Consider the following 13,313-nt stretch of genomic DNA (forward strand, 5'->3'; position numbering starts at 1 on the left):
ATAATTTTGACTATTAAAAGACATAAAGAAAGAAAAATTTCAACATTTATCTATTTGGAGTTTAGTACATGTAGAAAGAACAGGGAAGAAGTGTATTTAAAGAGACAATGCCTGAGAATCATCCAGAATTGATGAAAAACATGAATTCTTAGATTCAGAATAGACCAAATCTCAAGGAGGATGAGTAAAAATAATTCCATACTGACATGAAAAATATAATCCATACATGTTGTTTTAGGATAATGATTCTACCAGAGATAAGACTATTTTATCTTTATGTGTGAAGAGAGAAGAAGTAAATTCCAAATTCTCCTGGCTAACGAGCAAAAATAGCTTCAATGTATCTTACAAAATTATAGTTATTAATATGTATATTGTTATCCATTATACTCAATTCTCAAAATGCAATTGAGAAGCTTGATCTAAGGAACATATATGAAACCTTGCCAAAACAACTAGAGTAAAATTCCCAGTCACAAAGTAAGTCCCGATAAATGCCCAAGGAGACCCTTTTCACCACAAGGCCGAAAAGTTTGAAATCTATTTTTGAAATGATGGCTTTTTAAAACCCTTTAAATATTTCAAAAATTTTAAACACATTTCTAAATAACTTATGACTCAAAGATCTCATAATGAAAATGTGAAAATATCAGGAACTAAAATATAAATGTACCAGATGTCTATCTCCCCTGCATTCATACCAGCTTTTGGGTGAGAACTTGATATAAATCATTGATCCCTTGGTGTGAATCTCAGACAATAACCTTCCTGCCCTGAGGAAATTTCCATTTAAAGTACTCCAAGGTGGTGAGAGCCTAGACAATGGGCCATTCTTGTGGATTTAAATTTTGGATCTAGCCCTTCCCTGGTGGCTCAAACGGTAAAGAGTCTGCCCACAATGCGGGAGACCTGGGTTCGATTCCTGGGTTGGGAAGATCCCTTGGAGAAGGAAATGGCAGCCCACTCCAGTATTCTTGCCTGGAGAATCCCAGGGACAGAGGAGCCTGGCAGGCTACAGTCCATGGAGTCACAAAGAGTCAGACATAACTGAGAGACTACCACACAGACTACCACCCCTTACTAGTTGTGTGCCTCAGTTGCCTCATTCATAAAGGAGTTATCATAAACATTTATAAGGCCGTTATGATAATTAAATGGGACTTCCCTGGTGGCTCCAATGGTATACAATCTTCCTGCAATGCAGGAGACAATTAAGTATATATTTGTATATACCTAATTATCATAGCACATATATATATATATAGAGAGAGAGAGAATGCTGCGTGACATAAAGTATGCACCATATAAGTCTTCGTTGCTCTTTTTGTTTCTAGTAGAACATCAGTGAACCGATGGATGTAGTTATTGAGCAATAGAGATGTTTTTGCAAGTCTTAAAATCATGTTTGTAGGGAGCCCCCTACTCCACCTATGGTTGAATCCAAATCTGTGATTCAGTGAGACCACAATTAGCAATCAGCACCTTTCTCTCCATCCCAAGCTGCCACAGACTTTGTTTGATCATCTAGGTAATGCTTCCTTTGAATTACTGTTCTTTTTTCTATTCTAGAATTTCACCTGCAGGCCCTCCTCAAGTCAGCCAGAGGAGACAGACAAAACTGGAAAATTCCAGAATCATCCCATTCTACAATCTTCTTCAATAATATATTGATGTGGCATGGAAGAATCACCCGTTAGAGAGTAAAGCATCATGTTCTGTTCAAATACAATTCAAAATCACGTTTGATAATATCACCTTGGTAATACACATAGTGTTTGTTTGTAATATGTATCCTCTGAGTAAGAATAATAAATCTCCTGCTTAAGTGAGAGAGGGCTGGGATTGTTACTTTTGTTTGCCATATCCACAAGAAGAAGGAAAATCTGCAGAGTCCAGAGGAGTGGGACTGATTCCTTTATTCTCTTAATGTGGGCCATGAAGGGCTTAGACCTTTCATTTTGATAGTGCTTCTTCTCTTCTCTTTGCAGGTGGCGTCTTGGAGTGGCCATTTCCATTATCTGTGTTTATTGACCACTCACAGCTTCCCACGTGTGGGAGGAGGAGTGACTCATCTGATTGTTCAGGGAGAATCCAGGACAAAACGAAAGATCTGGGGCCTTTCCACCTGCCTCTGTTTTTCACTCTCTCTCTCTCTTTCTCTCCCTTCCACCCTTTTTTCTCCCTTCCTCGCTTTTCTCCTCCCTCCCCTCTCCTCTCCTCTTCACTTCTCTGCCCAGAAACTGCTGAGTAAATCAGTCTGTCCCTGCCCTATCTGTCCATCTGTCTTCAATTTCAGGTGAAAGCCAGAAAAGAGAATATTCCACCTTTTTTTAATAAAACCAGAGACCTTGAACTTTGGTGAATAAAAGAGACTCACTGGGCTATTTATAAAGGTTCCCACTGGGCTTTCATTTCTTTGCAAGCACATATTACTACATAGAATTGGGAAATGGTAATTGAGTAAAACGCTACACCTCTAATACACACTCATTTCTAATTTATTATTAGAAATATTGAATAACTTAATTTTTGCCAATATATAATTATCTGACTTGTAAGGTTGAAAAGATGAGTTAATGACCAGTCAGGCCATAATAACCCAGAAAATTCTCCTTATGAGCCCAAGTTATCATTAGAGTTTATGATTAGATTTATGTCCAGTGAATCCAATAATTTCAGACCACTGGCAACAGAAGTGAAAGAAACTTCACAGATTGAGCAGGATTAAATATCGACATATCTTAGGAAAATACCAAGAAATTGTACATGAAGGGAAAAAAATGTAAGTGAAACAGCGTGTAAATATTCAGACTGATTAGAAGAATCCAAAGTAGACAAACTGCAAACCACAGAGAGTCTTTTAAATAAGACATGTCTCAGATCCTCCTCAGAAATAATAGATTCAACTATGCAACTGAATCTAGGCTTTTGCAAATGTTCTCTAATGGGACAATTTTTTTTTTTTTTAATTCAGAGTGATTCCGGAGAAGTCACTTTGGTGGATTTTATCGAACAGCACAGCATAATCTAAGAAATAAGAGTGTACCAGAGTGCATCATGGCTCAGATGGTAAAGAATCTGCCAGCAATGCAGGAGATCCGGGTTCAATCCCTGGGTCGGGAAGATCCCCTGGAGAAGGGAATGGCAATCCACTCCAGTATTCTCGCCTAGAGATTTCCATGGACAGAGGATCCCGGCAGGCTACAGTCCATGGGGCCGCAAAGAGTCAGGCACAACTGAGCAACCAACACAGCATGAGTACACAGGCTCCCCTAAAGCTAACCCTCTTACTGGAGAGCTGCCACTGCAATGCAGCTGTGGCTGGGCGCATTCCAGGTGCCCACCACGACTTTGATTAATTACTTTCCTTGTATTCCATTTTATTAGATAATCACGCAGTGAGAATGAGGACTAATTTGATCAGAAAATAGCTGCTGTTGAGCCAGAGGCTTAAAAATAGTATAGAAATCTGGTGCATCTGAGGGAAAAAGAAAACAATGGGCCATAATTAGGATCTCAATAGCTGCTTTCATAACATGGGGTCTCCTAAACTCTGTGTCCTTCACCCTGACTCTTAGGGTAAGAATTTAACTGCAATTAATTTATTTTTTCAATTATTTTTTAACTGTATAACATGGACACCACTCTATGAAAAAGAAATGAGAATTTTCAAACATAAAAACAGATGTTTTTAACACTTCACTAAGTTCAAGCTGGTTAGACTAGTTAGAGAAGGCAATTTGGTGGGAGGGCCAGAGATTGTATGAAATCTCACACAAACCAAAAAATTTAGAGGATACTAATTTCTCTGGCTTGAAGAACAGTAAACAATATGAATCCACAGGGAAATTAATTCTCTAAATATGGGTGCCCCATCACCTGGGTCAGCCCACCAACCTCTCCCTCTTCAACTTACACCCAAAATACAGCTCTTTGGTGGTCAAAACCACGTAGTTGGCTAGTAGTCAGTTAACGCTGAAAACTGTTCACTAATTTCGTTTCTCCTATCCCTAGCTAACTCAAAGTTTCTTCAGGGACCACAGAATAGATCTTTCACTTTATTATAATTTCCAGCAGTGCCCGGAGAGTGCTGGACACAAAAGAGGTAATCAGTGATCAGCACCAATATTCAGAATGTTGCTCCCTTTTGCCTTTAGGATGAAAGTCAAATGGCTTCAGTTTAGTTCAGTTGCTCAGTTGTGTCCAACTCTTTGCGACCCCATGAATCGTAGCACACCAGGCCTCCCTGTCCATCACCAACTCCCGGAGTTCACTCAGACTCACGTCCATCGAGTCAGTGATGCCATCCAGCCATCTATGGCTTAGCCTGTTCAAAAAGGGCCCTTCAACCAATTAAAAGATGCTTACCCCTTGGAAGGAAAGTTATGAACACCCTAGACAGTATATTCAAAAGCAGAGACATTACTTTGTCAACAAAGGTCTGGCTAGTCAAGGCTATGCTTTTTCCAGTGGTCATGTATGGATGTCAGAGTTGGACTATAACGAAAGCTGAGCACTGAAGAATTGATGCTTTTGAACTGTGGTGTTGGAGAAGACTCTTGAAAGTCCCTTGGACTGCAGGGAGAGCCAACCAGTCCATCCTAAAGGAAATCAGTTCTGAATATTCACTGGAAGGACTGATCCTGAAGCTCAAACTCCAATACTTTGGCCACCTGATGCGAAGAGCTGACTCATATGAAAAGACCCTGATGCTGGGAAAGATTGAGGGCAGGAGGAAAAGGGGATGACAGAGGATGAGATGGTTGAATGGCATCACCGACTCAATGCACATGGGTTTGGGTGAACTCCAGGAGTTGATGATGGACAGGGAGGCCTGGCCTACTGCGGTGGGGTTGCAAAGAGTCAGACATGACTGAGTGACTGGACTGAGTGACTGAACTGAACCTGAACCCTGCCACTCTTTAGCTTCATTTCTCACCATTGCCAACCTGCTTTACCAATTCTATACTCAAGCATACTGGATTTCTTGGGACTTCCCTGGCAGTCCAGTGGTTAAGGTTTCCAATGCAGGTGGTGTGGATTAAATCACTGGTCAGAGAGGATGTGATAATCCCTCTTGAGTGTGCATGCTCAATCACTAAATTGTGACAGACTCTTTTTGACCCCAGGGACTGTAGCCAGACTCCTCTGTCCATGGAATTTTTCAGGCAAAAATACTGGACTGAGTTGCTATTTCCTTCTCCAGGATAATCTGTCCTACCCAGGAATCAAGCCTGCTTCTCCTATGTCTCCCGCACAGGCAGGTTGATTCCTTACCATTGAGCCAGCAGGGAAACCCATGTTATTTCCTCTTAAGGCTATAATTTTCCCTGCCTCTCCATTTCCTGGATTATACCACTATTGACTTGACTTAAATATTCGTTATTATTACTTAGATATTCTTCAGGAGGCTTATCTTGAGACCTGAGACAGTGTCCACATCACTTCTGGACACCACTGTGATACCCTACACCCACTACTTGCCGGGGTCCAGCCCCCGGTGGATCCAGGGTGATTCGAAGGTGGGGATGGAGTCGGCGTCATTGGAAAAATACATATTTAATCACAGATATAGACAGATTAGAAATGGATAGTGTAGTAGGAAGATTAGTGGAGAAAAAGAGGCTGAATAACTTGGATTACGTGGAATAGCATCCATGCTCCAGATGGGAATTCAGCCAGAAAAATGGGAGCAAGAAAGAAGCAACATGGGGGAATCAGTCTTTCCGGAAACTGATCCGATTTCTTTATTTTTGGGTTTGCTTATATACCTTTTGTTACACATAGGGATGAATACAGAGTCACGTGGGAGTCAGCAGTCCTGACCTTTATCAAAATCAGGTGCTTCACATAAATGTATAAAAAAGGTACATCATCTTCTGGCCATGAGTGAGACCTGCTGACATTTTATGATCCTTTCTTTCTGATAACCAAAAACTTATTTCTTCCAAGGGTGTTTTTTTCTTAAACCAGGCACCACCCTCCAAATAAAGTTACATTCCTATAGGGTGAGGGTGTAGTGAGTTACAATCAAGAAAGGAATTTATTTAACCCAAGGTTAACATGATTAGTCTTAAAGGTTAATACTTATTTCTCCTGTATGCTTAAAGGTTAATACTTATTTCTTCCTATATGCTAGTTATATTCATTATAAGGGTAGGGAACATGGAGATTTAGTAGCAAACATCAGCCCAACAAATGAAAATCCTTTCACCAATGTTCCCCTTAAGATCTATTTAGTCTTAAGATAGTGATAAAGTTACATTTTTACATAGCAAGGACACAGTGATTTATAACAAAGTACAGTGATCTATTACAAAAGAGAAAACCCATTAACTCAAAAAGTCTAGTATTGCTAACATCAAAAACTACCATATTTCCTTTTCTATAGTCCAAATATATTGATTAATATATTCCCAAGTGCCTAAGGATATGGAGGCCTGGCGGCAATCATTGACTCAACAAGAAGAAAAAGCCCTATGCTAATTAAGACTCTCAAAATACTCCAAAACTCTCTGTGCTGTTTATGGTTAAGAGGTAGTAAACAATCATGTGGCAGGAGTACGGATAATCCTGTCACACAAGCTAGTCTGTCAGCAGAGAGGTTTGACCTGAGACATCCTTGTCCCACCCAGAGCAGGGTATTAGCAGCACTTATTGACACAACAAATGAAAAACCCTTCACCAATATAATTCCTAACCAACACACTATACTTATAATTTCTAACTCCCCAAAAGACTTTGCCTTTAGTAAATCTAAAACATCTCATGCCTCTCAGATTGGGAGGCTGTAAACAATCACATGTGGCCGGACGAACCTATACAGGCAGGCTAGATAACCTTCAGAGCAGTCCGTAAGCTGAAACAGTCTTGTCACGCCCAGGAATTTTTATTGCCTTGGAGCTGCACGTTTACTCCTTCTCTGAGAGAAACGGTTATGGGGAGAGCCCCCCGTAAAGTCAGAGGTGTAGGTGACATAAAACAGACTCTGGTTTTGGGGTAGATGCTCGGGAACAGGGGTTTCCTGAGGCTTGATCACGCCTTTGCGTATGCCAAGCCTCCTTCCTCATGACCTTTGCCATGGGCGGAGTTCCTGGCTCCCGGCAGCTACTGTTGTACCACTTGCCAGATTGCATTATAAAAATCTCACAAATGCCCATTTACCAGGACTATCCAAAAGCAGGGCCTGTGTCTGGGTCACTCGTATTTCTCAGAAAAAACAGTTCCTGCCATATACTCAGTATCAATTTATATTTGCTGAGTTAATCAATGAATGAATAGTTGAATGGATGGGCTGGTCTTGCTTGGCGGTTCTGAACGATCTTTACTAACAGAAATTCTCATGCTTGAAGGAGTCTGAATATTTCATTTCTCATCTGAGATATTCTGCTTTAAGAGGTAATTTGTTTATTTTGATGTGCTGTGGATAGCACCTGAAAATTGTTCTAGAAACTAAAAATTAATTCTTTCTACTATTGCAGGATTTGGTGTTATACAGTAATGTTGTGCCTTCTATAAAAGCGGGTGTTAAAAACCACCTGTCTGTTTTCACGAGGAAATCATCATAAAGCTTTTAGTTGGGGTACCTTATTTGCCACATGTACTTAATAAATCCTTGCTGAATGAGTGAAGAAGTGAAGTGAAGTCGCTCAGTCATGTCCGACTCTTTGCAACCCCAAAGCCTACCAGGCTTCTCCTTCCATGGGATTCTCCAGGCAAGAGTACTGGAGTGGGTTGCCATTTCCTTCTCCAGGGGATCTTCCCGACCCAGGGATCGAACCTGGGTCTCCCGCATTCCAGGCAGACGCTTTAACCTCTGAGCCACCAGGGAAGCCCTTGAATGAGTGAAAGCACAAAATAAATACTGCTCAGGAAAACACTTTGCTACTAAAATCAGCATACGTCCATGAAGTCCTCATTTATAGATCAAGAAAACTGAACAGGGACTTCCATACTGCCACGGCATGGGACACATATTCAATCCCTGGTTGGGGAATGAAGATCCTGCATGCCACGTGGCTAAAAAGAAAAATGAACAAATTGAGACAAACTTCTAAGTCTAGTTTGAAAACTGTTAACCAAACAGATATTCAAGGGCTTGATTTACATGACTTATTTGACTTAGCTAGTATAATGTAGTTTTTTAAATTATTTTTTATGTTTGTATGTGTGTGTCATAGTAAATATGTGCCATGTGCTAAGTTGCCTCAGTTGTGTCTGACTGTGACACAATGGACTGTAACTTGCCAGGCTTCTCTGTCCATGGGATTCTCCAGGCAAGCACACTGGTTGCTGTGCCCTCCTCCAGGGGATCTTCCCAACCCAGGGATCAAACCCATGTCTCCTGTGACTCCTACCTTGCATAGCAAATATACAGTGCCTTAATTACAGTTTTCAATTATTCTAAATTTTTCTCTACTAGCTGCTTTGGTGGTTAGGTAGACAGGTAAAGCATTAGGTTTTCGGTCTTGCCCAGCTTAATGAATTACTTATTTCTTTATTTCCTTTATCATTTCTAATGGTGGAAGGAACAAGGCAATCCTGAATACCATTTTGTCCTCTCTTCTTCAGACTCTTCTGTAAACATTGTAGAGTATTTGTTTTATGAATCACATTTCTGGCCTGTCCTTGAATCTTGAAATCCTCAAGAAAATCAGTTTAATAAAAGATGATTGAACTTTGTTGACATTCTGGAAGCCCCTATCATCATGGCTCAAGAATTCAAATGATGCCAAAGCCAAATGAGTTTCTGCTTAAGGTATTTGAATTAAATTTTCAGAGTTTGAGTGATGGATAATGGAATGGAAAATCAGGTCAGTTCAGTCGCTTGGTCATGTCCAGCTCTTTGCAACCCAAGGACTGCAGCACGCCAGGCCTCCCTGTCCATCATCAACTTCCAGAGTTTACTCAAACTCATGTCCATTGAGTTGGTGATGCCATCCAACCATCTCATCCACTGTCGTCCCCTTCTGCTCCTATCTTCAATCTTTCCTAGCATCAGGGTCTTTTCCAATGAGTCAGCTCTTCGCATCAGGTGGCCAAAGTATTGGAGTTTCAGCTTCAGGATCAGTCCTTCCAGTGAATATTCAGAACTGATTTCCTTTAGGATTGACTGGTTTGATCTCTTTGCAGTCCAAGGAACCCTCAAGAGCCTTCTCCAACACCACACTTGAAAAACATCAATTCTTCTGCACTCAGCTTTCTTTATAGTCCAACTCTCACATCCATTCATGACTAAATAAGCAGGGTGACAATATACAGCCTTGATGTACTCCTTTTCCTATTTGGAACCAGTCTGTTGTTCCATGTCCAGTTCTAACTGTTGCTTCCTGACCTGCATACAGATTTCTCAAGAGGCAGGTCAGGTGGTCTGTATTCCCATCTCTTTCAGAATCTTCCACAGTTTCTTGTGATCCACACAGTCAAAGGCTTTGGCATAGTCAATAAAGCAGAAATAGATGTTTTTCTGGAACTCTCTTGCTTTTTTGATGATCCAGTGGATGTTGGCAATTTGATCTCTGGTTCCTCTGCTTTTTCTAAAACCAGCTTGAACATCAGGGAGTTCATGGTTCATGTATTGCTGAAGCTTGGCTTGGAGAATTTTGATCATTACTTTACTCTAGTGTGAGACGAGCGCAACTGTGTGGTAGTTTGAGCGTTCTTTTGCATTTCCTTTCTTTGGAATTGGAATGAAAACTGACCTTTTCCAGTCCTGTGGCCACTGCTGAGTTTTCCAAATTTGCTGGCATACTGAGTGCAGCACTTTCACAGCATCATCTTTCAGGATTTGAAATAGCTCAACTGGAATTCTATCACCTCCACTAGCTTTGTTCGTAGTGATGCTTTCTAAGGCCCACTTGACTTCGCTTTCCATTACCTGGGGCCAAACTATGGTGGAGGTAATGAAGATAATGGCCACCTCCTGCAAAGGTGAATATTGACATCAACATCAATAGGAATTTTGCAAATAGGTTGCCTTTTGTACCCAGGAGGCATCATGTCCAGACTATCTTTCTGTTTCCATTATTTCATGCCACAGACTCAAATTAAAGATTAAAAAAAAAATCAGTTGAATTTAGGAGAAAGTGGCAGGTGAGTAACTGTGTCATATCCTACTAAAACTGAAGGAAGGAAATCATAAAGATATGCTAAAGTCCAAATTATGGTTTAGCTTGAACACTAAAAAATCTGTTTTGTCCCTTGTAAAGCCCAAGAGATATTTTTGTATCTTGTCCATTAGAAGTTAAAAATTATCTAATAAGTGTTTTATAGAAGTGATATACCTTTCAAAATCAATACTTTAAAAAAGATTTTCAAAATTTGGATTCTCATGATAAAAATAATAATTGATAATAAGTTCTAATTATATAAATTTTCTATTTATTAACTCTGCCCTGGTAATAAACCTGTGGACTTGTCAAGGTACTTTTTCTATTTCACAAAGAGACTGAGTATTAGACAGGAAAGCGAAGTGAGTGGACCAGAGTTATATAAGTATTTTCCCTCTTTCCACTGAGTCCAAAGAAATCTAATTTTTCTCTGATTGGCAGTCTGAAGTAAAGCAAAATACATCACTATTTTTGCCAATGTCATTTTAATTCAGTTTATTGATAAGTTAAAATCACTTTGCTCTACAGAAGTAGGTTTCTATAAAGAGAAAATAGATCGTTTCTCATGCTCAGAGATGGGAGAGCAGTGAGAACGAAACATTAATTCCTCTTCCCTGAGTTCCATGAATGTAATAGTTGGCCCCTCGGCGTTCAAATATGAACCCAGAAAACACCTCTTGTACATCCTAAGAAATCCTGGCCATGCTTCAGTGCACCCTAAATTGATATCACTCAATCTTTATGTTGTTCATTCTTTTTTTTTTTTTTTAATTTTTGGCCATATGCACAGCATGTGGGATCCTATTCCACAACCAAGGATGGAACCTGCAGCCCCTACATTGGCAGGCAGAGTCTTAACCACTGGACCCAGGGGAAATCTCATTCTTACTTGAGACTTTCATACCATTTGAAGTAAACATTTCCCAAATAGTTTTCTTTGTCTCACTTGATCAGTAATAAGCAGCAAGTGTTTATAGTGTTCTACTTGGAAGGGAAAATGTATGTATTATTATTTTTAAATTATTCAGTTTAGGAAAATCTGATCCTTAGAGACTTACCGTAAGTGTAAATAAGTATTAAAGAGAAACCTCTCTCCTGTGTGCTCTGGTTTCCATGAGGAGGAATTTCTTTCAAACCTTTCACGCCTCTGTCCCAAAACTTATTCTCTCTGGAAGTGGACCCAGTTACCTGTCAGTGAGTAATACATATAGGTCTTGGGTGGAGTTAATCTAACAAAAGCCATAAGCATGGGAATTTTGGTCTCTTTCTCCTTATCCAACCCTAGATTGGCATAATCCAATGATTTCCTAACAGATTAAAATCTGCCCTTGGACAAGTAGTCTAAGATCTAAACTGGGTCAGCAAAGGAGATAAAAAGCTCATTTGATTCTGTCACTAAGCTGTATTCTTACCATTGAACTTACCAGGAATTAAGATGACATGTTGTTTCCACATATGCTGGCTTTTTTTTTTTTTTTCTTTTTTTGCTGGCTCTTAGCAGGAAGGAAGGGTGCTATCTAATGAACTTTCCTCCAAAACCCTTCCAGGGAGTAACGTTACTCAAGTATTCAAAATCTAAGAAAACTGGATTTAGAATGCAAGTCTATTTCAATAGACTGAATTTCAAGATGGCTGTCAAAGTTCCCACTCCTTGGAGTTCTCACTTTGTATATTCCCATCTTTGAGTATGAGTGATGTAGTGAATAGTGTAGACTATTGCTCCTGTGATTAGGTTTCTAATAAACTGACTTTAAGTTAATTCAGTTCAGTTCAGTTCAGTCACTCAGTCGTGTCAGACTCTTTGTGACCCCATGGATTGCAGCCCACCAAGCCTCCCTGTCCATCACCAACTCCTAGAGTTCACTCAGACTAGTGTTCATCGAGTCAGTGATGCCATCCAGCCATCTCATCCTCAGTCGTCCCCTTCTTCTCCTACCCCCAATCCCTCCCAGCATTAAAGTCTTTTCCAATGAGTCAACTCTTTGCATGAGATGGCCAAAGTACTGGAGTTTCAGCTTTAGCATCATTCCTTCCAAAGAAATCCCAGGGTTGATCTCCTTCAGAATGGACTGGTTGGATGTCCTTGCAGTCCAAGGGACTCTCAAGAGTCTTCTCCAACACCACAGTTCAAAAACGTCAATTCTTCGGCGCTCAGCCTTCTTCACAGTCCAACTCTCATATCCATACATGACTACTGGAAAAACCATAGCCTTGACTAGACAGACCTTAGTAGGAGAAATAGTCTCTGCTTCTGAATATGCTATCTAGGTTGGTCATAACTTTTCTTCCAAGGAGTAAGCGTCTTTTAATTTCATGGCTGCAATCACCATCTGCAGTCATTTTGGAGCCCCCCAAAAATAAAGTCTGACACTGTTTCCACTGTTTCCCATCTATTTCCCACGGAGTGATGGGACCGGATACCATGATCTTCATTTTCTGAATGTTGAGCTTTAAGCCAACTTTTCGCTCTCCTCTTTTACTTTCATCAAGAGGCTTTTTAGTTCCTTTTCACTTTCTGCCATAAGGGTGGTGTCATCTGCATATCTGAGGTTATTGATATTTCTCCCGGCAATATTGATTCCAGCTTGTGTTTCTTCCAGTCCAGCATTTCTCATGATGTACTCTGCATATAAGTTAAATAAGCAGGGTGACAATATACAGACTTGACATACTCCTTTTCCTATTTGAAACCAGTCTGTTGTTCCATGTCCAGTTCTAACTGTTGCTTCCTGATCTGCATACAGATTTCTCAAGAGGCAGGTCAGGTGGTCTGGTATTCCCATCTCTTTCAGAATTTTCCACAGTTTCTTGTGATCCACATAGTCAAAGGCTTTGGCATAGTCAATAAAGTAGAAATAGATGTTTTTCTGGAACTCTCTTGCTTTTTCCATGATCCACTGGATGTTGGCAATTTGATCTCTGGTTCCTCTGCCTTTTTTAAAACCAGCTTGAACATCTGGAAGTTCACAGTTCACATATTGCTGAAGCCTGGCTTGGAGAATTTTGAGCATTACTTTACTAGAAAGAAGAGTATCCTGGTGGGTCTAACTAATCAGGCGTGCTTTCTGAAAGAAGATGAAGCTCCAAGAAATGTGTTGGTATTGGCTTGTAAAAAAAAAAAAAAAAAGCTGTGTTGTAAATAGTCCATGGAGGTGCTGCATACTTGAAACCTGTGGGAAACCTCAAGGAGCTGAGAACAACCTC

The 13,313-nt window shown here is 40.2% G+C and overlaps 1 non-coding gene across 1 annotated transcript; it reads right to left on the minus strand.

Moving 5' to 3' along the window:
• Positions 1-7,759: 7,759 nt before the first annotated feature.
• Positions 7,760-7,831, minus strand: TRNAS-GGA (transfer RNA serine (anticodon GGA)). The gene has a single exon. It is a non-coding gene; the product is annotated as a tRNA-Ser (tRNA).
• Between the last annotated feature and the right edge of the window lie 5,482 nt (positions 7,832-13,313).

The sequence above is a fragment of the Ovis aries genome, chromosome 2, assembly GCF_016772045.2.
Source record: "Ovis aries strain OAR_USU_Benz2616 breed Rambouillet chromosome 2, ARS-UI_Ramb_v3.0, whole genome shotgun sequence".
Lineage (NCBI taxonomy): Eukaryota > Metazoa > Chordata > Mammalia > Artiodactyla > Bovidae > Ovis > Ovis aries.